The 11,088-nt window shown below is 37.7% G+C and overlaps 1 protein-coding gene across 2 annotated transcripts in view; it reads right to left on the bottom strand.

The window, feature by feature from the left end:
* EEIG2 (EEIG family member 2) overlaps positions 1-11,088 on the bottom strand; it is a 93,015-nt gene that overhangs the window by 64,446 nt on the left and 17,481 nt on the right. Inside the window, exon 1 of one of the 2 annotated variants that reach the window (XM_024742139.1) lies at positions 4,351-4,425. The exons of the other annotated variant lie outside the window; for it this stretch is intronic. The gene's annotated coding sequence lies outside the window, so the exon portion shown is untranslated. Of the gene's footprint in view, positions 1-4,350; positions 4,426-11,088 lie in introns of those variants that run through there. 2 annotated transcript variants of the gene reach the window in all.

Raw genomic sequence — 11,088 nt, forward strand, 5'->3', positions numbered from 1 at the left:
CTCTTGCACTGCTGGTGGGAATGTGAATTGGTACAGCCTCTATGGAGAACAGTATGGAGGTTCCTTAAAAAAGTACAGATAGAACTACCATATGACCCAGCAATCCCAGTACTGGGCATATACCCTGAGAAAACCATAATTCAAAAAGAGTCATGTACCAAAATGTTCATTGCAGCTCTATTTACAATAGCCAGGAGATGGAAACAACCTAAATGTCCATCATCGGATGAATGGATAAAGAAGATGTGGCACATATATGCAGTGGAATATTACTAAGCCATGAAGAGAAACGAAATTGAGATATTTGTAATGAGGTGGATGGACCTAGAGTCTGTCATACAGAGTGAAGTAAGGCAGAAAGAGAAAGACAAATACCGTATGCTAACACATATATATGGAATTTAAGAAAAAAAATGTCATGAAGAACCAAGGGGGGGCACAGGAATAAAGACACAGACCTACTGGATAGTGAACTTGGGGATATGGGGAGGGGGAGGGGGAGGCTGTGACAGAGTGAGAGAGTGGCATTGACATATATACACTACCAAATGTAAAATAGATAGCTAGTGGGAAGCAGCCGCATAGCACAGGGAGATCAGTTCAGTGCTTTCTGACCGCCTGGAGGGGTGGGATAGGGAGGGGGGGAGGGAGGGAGACACAAGAGGGAGGAGATATGGGAACATGTGTATATGTATGGCTGATTCGCTTTGTTGTGAAGTAGAAACTAACACACCATTGTGGAGCAATTATACTCCAATAAAGATGTAAAAAAAAAAAGTCTATTGGCAAGAAACTGTTATTTGTCATGTTTACAGAGAAAAAAATCAAAGGGGTTAAAATTTCACCAGATAGAATGTGGACCAGAAGTGTTTCTGCTTCCTGCTATTTTTTCCTTTATGGGTTTATGTTTATTATTTCTCTGATTTATTTTGTTCAGATTTCAGGTTGAAGTGGAATTAACTATGAGGGTTCAGTCTGCCAACTGTAACCAGAGACTCCAACCACTCCTCCTTTTTTTTAACTGAAGTATAGTTGATTTACAATGTTATGTTAGTTTCTGGTGTACAGCACAGTGATTATATATATATCTTGTTTTTCATATTCTTTTCCATTATGGTTTATTACAGGATATTGAATATAGTTCCCTGTGATCTACAGTAAAAAAAAAAAATTCCTCAGTTAAATAGTAGCAAACTGAATTTAACAAAATATTAAAAGGATAAACATATGCAAAATCAATGTGATATATATACCACAGTAACAGAATGAAAGATAAAAAAACACATGACTATCTCAATAGGTGCAGAAAAAGCATTTGACAAAATTCAACATCCATTTATGATAAAGACTCTGAACAAAAGAGGTGCAGCAGGAGCTTACCTGAACACAATATGGACCATATGTGAAAAGCCCACAGCTAATACCATAATCAATGGGGAAAAACTGAAAGCTTTTCCTCTAAGTTCTAGTACAAGGTCAGAAAGCTCAGTCTCACCACTTCTCTTCAACATTGTACTGGAAATCCTAGCCAGAGCAGTTAGATAAGAAAAAGAAATAAAAGGCATCCAAATTAGAAAAAAGAATTAAAATTATCTTTATCTGCATGTGATATTATCACATATGTAGAAAACCCTAAAGACTCAACAACAACAAAGTTTAGAACAAATAAATGGATTCAGTGAAGCTGTAGGATACAAAAATCAACATTAAAAAAAATCAGGGTATTTTCTAGACACAAGCAATGAACTGCCCAAAAAGGAAATTAAGGAAACAATCTTATTCACAATAACAACAAAAAGAATAAACTACTTAGGAATAAACTTAACCAAAGAGATAAAAAACTTGTAAACTGAAAATTATAAAACATTGATGAAAATTAATGAAGACACAATGGAAAGATATCCTGTGTTAATAGATTGGAAAAATTAATATTCTTAAAATGTCTGTACTTCCAAAAGTGATCTACAGATTCAATGCAATCCCTACAAAAATCCCAAAGGCATTCTTTACAGAAATAGAAAAAACAATCTTAAAATTCACATGTAACCACAAAAGACCCTGAATAGCCAAAGCTATTTTGAGGAAGAAGAACAAAGCTGGAGGCATCACATTTCCTGATTTCAAAATGTATTACAAAGCCACAATAATCAAAATGGTATGGTATTGGCATACAAACAAATATAGACCAATGGAACAGAATAGAGAGCCCAGAAATAAATCCACCTATGTACACTCAACTGATTTTTGACAAGGGTGCCAAGAACACACAATGGAGAAAGCAGAGTGCTGCTGGGAAAACTGGTTATCCAATGCAGAAGAATGAAATTGGATCTGTAATTACCTCACACCATAAAAAAAAAAGAGTCAACTCAAAATGGATTAAAGACTTAAACACAGTACCTGAAACAGTATAACTATTAGAAGAAAACAGAAAAAAAGCTTCTTGACATTGGTCTGGGCAATGATTTTTTGGATATGATATCAAAAGCACAGGCAACAAAAGCAAAAATAGACAAATGTGATTGCATCAAACTAAGAAGCTTCTGTACTGCAAAGGAAACAATCAGCAGAGTGAAAAGCAGCCTATGGAATGGAAGAAAACACTTGCAAACCATATTATGTGATAAGGGGTTAATACCCAAAATATATAAGGAACTCGAACAACTCAATAGCAAAAAACCCAAATAATCTAACTAAAAAATGGGCAAAGGACTTGAAAAGACATTTCTCAAGTGAATATATACCAAAGGCCAACAGATATATGAAAAGATGCTCAACATTGCTAATCATCAGGGAAATGCAAATCACCACAATGAGGTATCACCTCACACCACTTAGAATGGCTATTATCAAAAAGACAAAAGATAAATGTCAGCAAGACTGTGGAGGAAAGGAAAACTTTGTACACTGCTGGTGGAAATATAAATTGGTAAAGCCAGTATAGAAAATACTGTGAAGGGTCCTTAAAAATTAAAAATAGAACTATCAGGGGTATATGTATATGTTTAGCTACTTCATTTTGCTGTACAGTAGAAACTAACACAACATTGTAAAGCAACTATACACCAATAAAAAAAATTAATTGAAAAATAGAATTATCATATGATCCAGCAATCCCACTTTTGGGTATACATGCAAAGGAAATGAAATCAGTATCTTGAAGAGATAGATGTATTCCCATGTTTACTGCAGCATTATTCACAACAGCCAAGATATAGAAACAACCTAAGTGTTTGTCAGTGGATGAATGGATAAAGAAACATATATACATACATATATATATATATATAATATATTATTCCACCACAAAAAAGGGAATGCAGTAACATGTATGGACCTGGAGGGCATTATACAAAGTGAAATAAGCTAGACATAGAAGGTCAAACACTGCATGATCTCATTTACATGTGGAATCTAAAATAGTCAAACTCACAGAAGCACAGAGAATGGTAGCTGCCAGGGTTGGGAAGTGGGGGAAATGGGGAAGTGTTAGTCAAAGCATATAGAATTCAGTTAGGCAAGATAAGTAAGTTCTAGAGATCTAATGTACAGCATGGTGACTATAGTTAACACTACTGCATTGTATACTTGAAATCTGCTAAGAGAGTAGATCGTACTGGTGAGGTGATAGATATGTTAATTAGCTTGATTATGGCAGTCATTTCACAATGTATATGTATATCAAAACATCAAGTTGTATACCTTAAATATAAACAATTTAAATTTGTCAATTATACCTCAATAAAGCTAAAAAGAATTACTGTTTGAATGAAATGCTTTGGAACCTATCCATATTTTTCATGACTTGTATAGCCTCACCTCATGAAGTCACAGATAAACTCAGGCACACTTGCTAGGGATTAAGACACTATCTAGACACATGAATATCGCCTCCCAAGCAGCAGACTGACATGTGAGCTAGGACTTTGGAACAGATTCTTATGTGAGAGTAAGAAAGTCTAAGGAGCCAAGAGATCAGGCTGGGATGAATTGGGCTATGAAAAGTATACTCATCTATTAATTAACTCACAATGTGGCACAGTAAAGAATACTTACTGGAGGAGAAACCCAAAAATGATGAAGGCAGAGGATACGAACCCAGTATAATATTCTGGACAATACACTGCCAACCATAATAAACAATAAATATTTGTGAACTGAACACATAAATGTCATTCGTGGGCTACAAATAAACAGTCCCAGCTACAAATTCCTGCCTGTATTACTTCACACCTATTCCTAAATCAACTTCTTTCATGTGTCTAGCCCCACTACCCTAATTCCGTCCCTCAACAGTTCTTCCCTGAAATACGGCAAAGGTTTCCCCAAATGGCCCCCATGCAAACCTACCTTCCTCATTTTACCAAACAGCTTCTTCTAAGATACAAATATGGTAATGTCGTTCCTCTGTTTAAAATTCCTCATTGCTTCCCCATCTCAGATTAGGTCCAACCTCCTTCACATGGCATCTGCATGACTAGGCCCCTGACTATCTTTAGTCTCATCGCTTGATGCTTTCTGTCTCATACTAATTGTAATTTTCCATTTACTTCACACTATTTCTCATCTGTATGCCTTTGTTCATGATGTTTGCTTTCCCTCGTACTCTATCAACTCTCCCTTTCAACTACTACATTCACCAGTTTAATTTTAACTCATTTAGATTAGTTATTACCCACTCTAGGAATCTTTCCCTGACTCAGCCTCCAGGTGAAAGCCTGGTGTTCTGTATGACCTGGCCTGCCTTGGTCCCCTGAATACCTCAGTGTCCACCATTCCCTGTCCTAGAGCACTGCCATCTAGGGGAGGGGCTGACAGGAACTGGCTGAGTTGGCCTCCTCCATCATTACATTCAGTCCTCATCCCCCAGGATGTGGTCCTAATTTCCTTTATCCTTGCCTTGTTTCTGGCAGATTCTCCTATGATTATATATTTCAAATGAACCAATATTGTAAATAAAAAAATTTATAAGCCTAAGATATTCCTGACTATGCTCTTTCTTAACAGGAACTCAAGTAGAAATAAATATGTTAATTTAAATAATCTTTTAGATTTTGTACTAACAAAATAATAGCCTTAGAGTTTAAAACAATTTATCCAAATAAAAAAATTTTTGTGTGCTTAAGGCAATTACTCAGAATTTTTTTTGTGGTAATCTTTAATGCATACACACACACACACACAAACAGCTGGCAGAAAGCTGTCCAGACAATACAAACAAACAAAGTGGCCAAGTTAGTTTGTGACAGTTTGTTATACTGACAGGTTACCATGGAAACAAACTCAGACTACTTGGCAACCGAGACAAAAGTCACATTAGTAAATGCTTTCCATTTTGTGATTCATTGATTTCCTATGAGTCTTATATGGTTGCTTAACCATTTTCAAGCAACAAAGGAACAGAATATGATTCGTGTTGATACTGTGGAAAGCCAAGTATTTGTAAGATAAAATGATAGAGTTGCTGATTGTGAAGTATGTAAGCAGGGGACTTAACAGAAGATAAATGTTGCTATTGCCATTGTTTATGCTTCAAAGAGTCAAAGAAAATCTAAAAAGTCTTAAAAAAATAAAAATAATATAAAATGAAATGAAAATTATGGATCTATTTTTTATGACTGCTTAGTTACTGTACCAGCGAACTGCATTACTTAATATTCTAAGAATAACTTGCACATGTATACTCTAGGCATAAAATTATGCCATATCTTGGTAACGCAAAACAATTTTTTTTCTGGACTTTTTTCTTTCTATTTAATATTTTTTAAACTAATTTTTATTGGAGTATAGTTGCTTTACAATGTTGTGCTAGTTAAAGCATTTTTAACTTATTAAAAACAGTGATAAAAAACTGCTATGAGGAATGCAAGCTGTTTTGCCAGACAGCATTATTGCACGCATGTTAAGAGCTTGTATCCAGAGCCAGTCTGCTGCATTCAAATCCTGCTTCTGCTACTTGCCGGTTGTCACTCTGGACACAGTCCTTAAACTCTCTGCATTCCCGTTTCCTCCTCTGTGAAACAGGGATGATAACAGTACTTATACCTCATGGAATTTTGGGAAACCAAGTGAATTATTACACTTGGTATTTGAAATAATGCCTGGTTTATAATGGACCTCAATAATAAATGCTAGAAATTGTTACTATCAAGGATATAAGTAGTTCTAAGTCCACTTACATTTGCCCTCCACAGAGAAATAATGGTTAAATTTTTGAGAATTTTCTTCAGCATTAATGGAGATTTCTATTTTATGAAAGATATATAGATTCCTGATAAAATGAACCTTTGGAAACTGAGGCAAAAACAATTATTTTGAGACTCCAAGGATAAATTAGATCTATAAAGTTGTGACTTTAAAATACAACACTAAGGATTAATGAATCTCTCATACCCCAGAGGTTATTTTTGGCTTGAGGAACTCAGAGGACAGTACCACCGGTCAGTGGAAAAAACTGAACACAAGATTTTTTTTCATTCGTTCATTCACTCAGTTGTACATTCATTCATTTTGCTGGTAGTGTTAGTGACAGAAATGATAATCCAGTTTTGGACATCTTGAGGTTGAGGAACCTGAGAGTCCCTGTGATACTGTAACTTATCAGAAATATATATTTGTTAACTCAGATGACCAAAATATACTTCTCATTTATATTTGGTCTTCATCCATTATTCCTGGCTCACAGCTCCCCAAACCCTTGGAATGTCCTATGCTGATATTGATAAAGGAGTCTTTTGTTATGTGAATGATGTGACTTTTGGATTTCAAGGGAGTTTGGGGGCTGGTAGCCAGGAGAACTGACCATGTGATTAGAGGATTGGAACTTTTGGTCCCACCCCCTGATTTCTGTGGAGGGGAGAGAGGCTTTAAGGTTGAATCAATAGCCACTGACCAATGATTTAGACAATCCAGACTATATAATGAAGGCTTCATAAAAACCCAGAAGGATAGCGTTTTGGTCCTTTTCCTGAGAGCTTCCACATCAGGGAACCAGAATGTTTCCATGTGCCACCATGCTAGAGTCTGGAACTCTATGGAACACTGACACATAAGATATAGGAGAAGAAGGGGGCAGGCAAAGGAGATTCAAGTGTAACAGAGAGAAACAAAGGAGATCATGTTATCACCGAAAGGTTTTTAAGAAGGAATTGCTCAACAAAATCAAATGCGGCAGAGAGATCAAGTAAGATAAAGATTAAAAAGAAGCAACAATGAAGTCACTGATAATACTGACAAATGTAGTTTCGGTGAAAAGGTGGGGGTGAAGGCAGATTACTATGGGAAGTAGAGACAGGGAACACAGACAATTGATTTCAAATATTTTAGTAATAAGGTGGAAAAAATTAGGGTAGAAGCCAGATAGGGATATGGGGTAGAGTGAGGATTTCATTTTAACATGCTTTAGTGTTATAGGAGAGAACCAGGAAAGAGAAAAAGTCAAGGATCTGAGAGGATATGAATGATGGAGCCAGAGGGGACTCACTGCTGCGAATGTCAGACGGGATGGGATTCAGACAATAGCTGGGGGGACTGGCCCTGGACAGAAGGGGCTCCTCTTGCATCATGAGGAGGGGAAAAAAAAGGACCAAGCTCCAAAGCAGATGAGTTTGTCAACAGATCACTGTTCATTGCCCAGAACTGTTCTAATGAGAAATTTCATATGAAAAACAGTATTGCTTGGTATATAGTAGGTCCTCAAATAAATGTTTGCTGAATACTTGCTTGTTAATAATCTGCTGTACATAACAAAAAAATGTTTGAAGGCTCATGTAAGAAAGACTGCTGTTCAGTGACTTGGCAGATGTCCTAATGAGAAATTTCAGTTTTAAAAAAGTATGTAAAATTATGCCCATTTTTATAGTATGATAATTGACTAGTTAATAATTGTTTTTATGAGTGAAAATGTTTAAACTCAAATATGAATTTATGTTTACCTAAAGTGACATGTATTCTTTAAGTTCCCTCATATATACTCACAGATCACTCTTTCTATAAACTTTTGGATCACATTTCTAAACATTTAATACAATTAGAATGATATAAAAAAGGAAGACTAGCACCCAGGTCAGTTTACATATAGTTCAGTTTCTTTCTTTTTTTTAATAGAAGTATAGTTGATTTACTATACTTGTGTTAGTATCTGGTGTACAGCAAAGTGATTCAATTATATATATACTTTTTCATATTCTTTGCCATTATGGTTTATTATAGGATATTGAATATAGTTCCCTGTGCTATACAATAGGATGTTGTTGTTTATCCATCCTATATACGATAGTTTGCGTCTGCTAGTCCCAATCTCCTAAACCTCTGCACCCCCGCCCCACCGGCAACCACAAGTCTGTCCTCTAATACATAGTTTCCTACTCATAACTTTTCAGCCTATCAGCCAGTCAAAAGAAAAGCAGGATGGCATAATGGAAAGAGAAAAGGACAGAGAATCAAGATGTTTTCTAGTATAAACTATATAAGTGACTTTGGACAAGTCATTTAACCTGTTGGGACCTCAATTTCCTCATCGAGTAACAAGTGTTGAATTAGGAGCTATGTAGAATCAAAATGAATTTTTTTTTTTTTTTGCGGTACGCGGGTCTCTCACTGCCATGGCCTCTTCCATTGCAGAGCACAGGCTCCGGAACTCGCAGGCTCAGCGGCCATGGCTCACAGGCCCAGCCGCTCCACGGCATGTGGGATCTTCCCGGACTGGGGCACGAACCCGTGTCCCCTGCATCGGCAGGCATACTCTCAACCACTGCACCACCAGGGAAGCCCCCAAAATGAATATTTTTGACAAATATTTTATCATACATGAAAATTAATTTATTTTTCTGTAACTATACACATTCTACATAGCATCACTTCTTTAGTTTCTAGAAAGGACAGTACAGATGAAAACGTCACAATAAAACATGAAATAACAGGAAAAAATATCCTAATCTAAGAAAAGACCCATACTAAATATTTAAGAATACTATTACAGTCTAGGAAATTTTAATGAAAAGAAAACTACACAAAGCTTTCCAACTTTCATCAGGTAAAAGTCCTTCAATATATCAAAAATTAAAATCAGGTTATATACATAGGAATGAAAATATGTCCTCCACAACCCTTAAAAACAAAGGGACAAGGGACTAACTATAGAACTCAGAAGCAGATGTGAACTATGGATTTCATATCTAACCAAAAAATGTATTGTGTATGAAGGAAAAAGAAATATTTTGTGAGGTATGCAAGGACTAAACTAAACAAAGCAAAAAACTATCGCAAAAAACTATCACAGGTACCCTTTCTGAATAAGACACTTAAAGAATTGTGCAAGAACAAGAAAAGTGAATTACAAGTTAGAGCTTAAGAATCAAAAAAAGGCAAGAAACCAATTCAGTAGGTTACCTGTTCTCTAAAAAATATTTTACTTTTGAACAAGAGGACTTGTTTTTCCTTTCCTTTCCTTTCTGAATTGTCTAAAGGCATGTGTGAAAATAACAGCTGTAAACAGTTTCTTCAATCACTTATTCAATCAGCCAGTTTCCAGATCAAGAAATGAATGGCCCCTTTTTTGTCTGAAGACTAAAGGTCAAATTCTTCAACTACGCATTTACCCCTCCAAGGTCTGCCCTCAGCCTCTCAAATTTGACCCCCTCTGACTACCTTCGGTGACTTCACCAAACTGAATTATCCCATTACTCCCTACCCAGACTCTGCACACCTGCTTGCATGCTGTTCTTTTCCTTCAGGATGCTTTCTAGCCTCTTCCTATGATCCAACCTCATCCACATGATATAGGAAAGGAAACAAATCTTAAGACTCAGAGTACCTGTGCTCAAGTCTAATTTCAACACTGAATGATGTTGCACAAATTACTTTCCTTTACATAAGTTTCCTCTTTTAAGAAATGCTTTCAATTGAGCTAAATATAAATTATATGTATAGATACTTATATACCATATAAATTGGTAAACATGTTGCCTGAATCTGTAAAAACTTACTGCAAAGGGTAATTTAGAGACACAAAGGATGCAGGCACACAGGGAAAAGACACAACAAGAAGGCAGGGATCTGCAAACCAGAACCAAACTCAACCACACCTTGATCTTGAACATCCAGCCTCCAGAACTGTGAGAAAATAAATTTCCATTGTTTTAGTCACTCAAAAAAGGGTAATTTGAAATTTAAAATATATATATATATGTACGAACATACATATATCACTGTGTAAATATCTATATATATCTATATAACCGTGTAAACTACAAAGAGTTACGAATCAAGACTTCACTCAAAAGCTTTTTCTACGATGCGTTTCCTGAGCCCCTGGGCAAAATTATTCTCTTGTTCCTATAAACTCCTGGGACATTTTACTTGCACATCTGGAGCTGCCTTGCAAATGAAAGATACTGAGAGCAAGAGAAATAGGACTTTACAAAGTTTTGCTGGGTGTTAAAGTACTCCTTTGCACAACTAGGGCACCTACCAGGAACTAGTGGGGGACCACGGACACCTAAGGGGACGGGAGGACCCCCAGCGACTGGGTAGGACGTGGGGCGTGGGGAGAGTGAAGGGGGAGGAGAAGTGGAGGCCAGACGGGACTGGCGCCCCTGAGGGGTGGCTGGGGGAGACGAAGGGATCCCACACCCAAAGGGGGAAATTGGGGAACCACTGGGAGGGCAGAGCATCAAAAGGCAGCGTGGCCAGGTTCCCCCGCCCACTTGGGCTCCCAGGGACCTGTTGAGATCCCAGGTCTGATCCCCTGCCCACCAAGGACCCCCTCCCGTGGCGTGGGTCCTGAGGGAGTGGGAGGGAGGGAAGGGGCAGCAAAAGTAAAGGCCGGACCTCCGGGACCAGCACCCCTGAGGGGTGGCTGGGGGAGGGAAGGAATTCCTACACCCAGTGGGACCCACCCACGGTTAGGGGTCCAGTAGTGAGGGGGGAGACCCTGGGGGAGACAGTGGGGGAGGGGCATGAAGGAACAGAACCAGGCCAGTGCTTTCCCTGTGAACTGAGGCACCAAGAAGCCTGTTGGGGTCTCAGACCTAATCCTCTGACCTCTGAGCCTCCCTCCTGCCGCACAGAGCCCAAGCCCCGCCCCTA

This window comes from Neophocaena asiaeorientalis, unplaced genomic scaffold (genome assembly GCF_003031525.2).
Source record: "Neophocaena asiaeorientalis asiaeorientalis breed wild unplaced genomic scaffold, Neophocaena_asiaeorientalis_V1.1 scaffold35, whole genome shotgun sequence".
NCBI classification, from domain to species: Eukaryota; Metazoa; Chordata; class Mammalia; order Artiodactyla; family Phocoenidae; genus Neophocaena; species Neophocaena asiaeorientalis.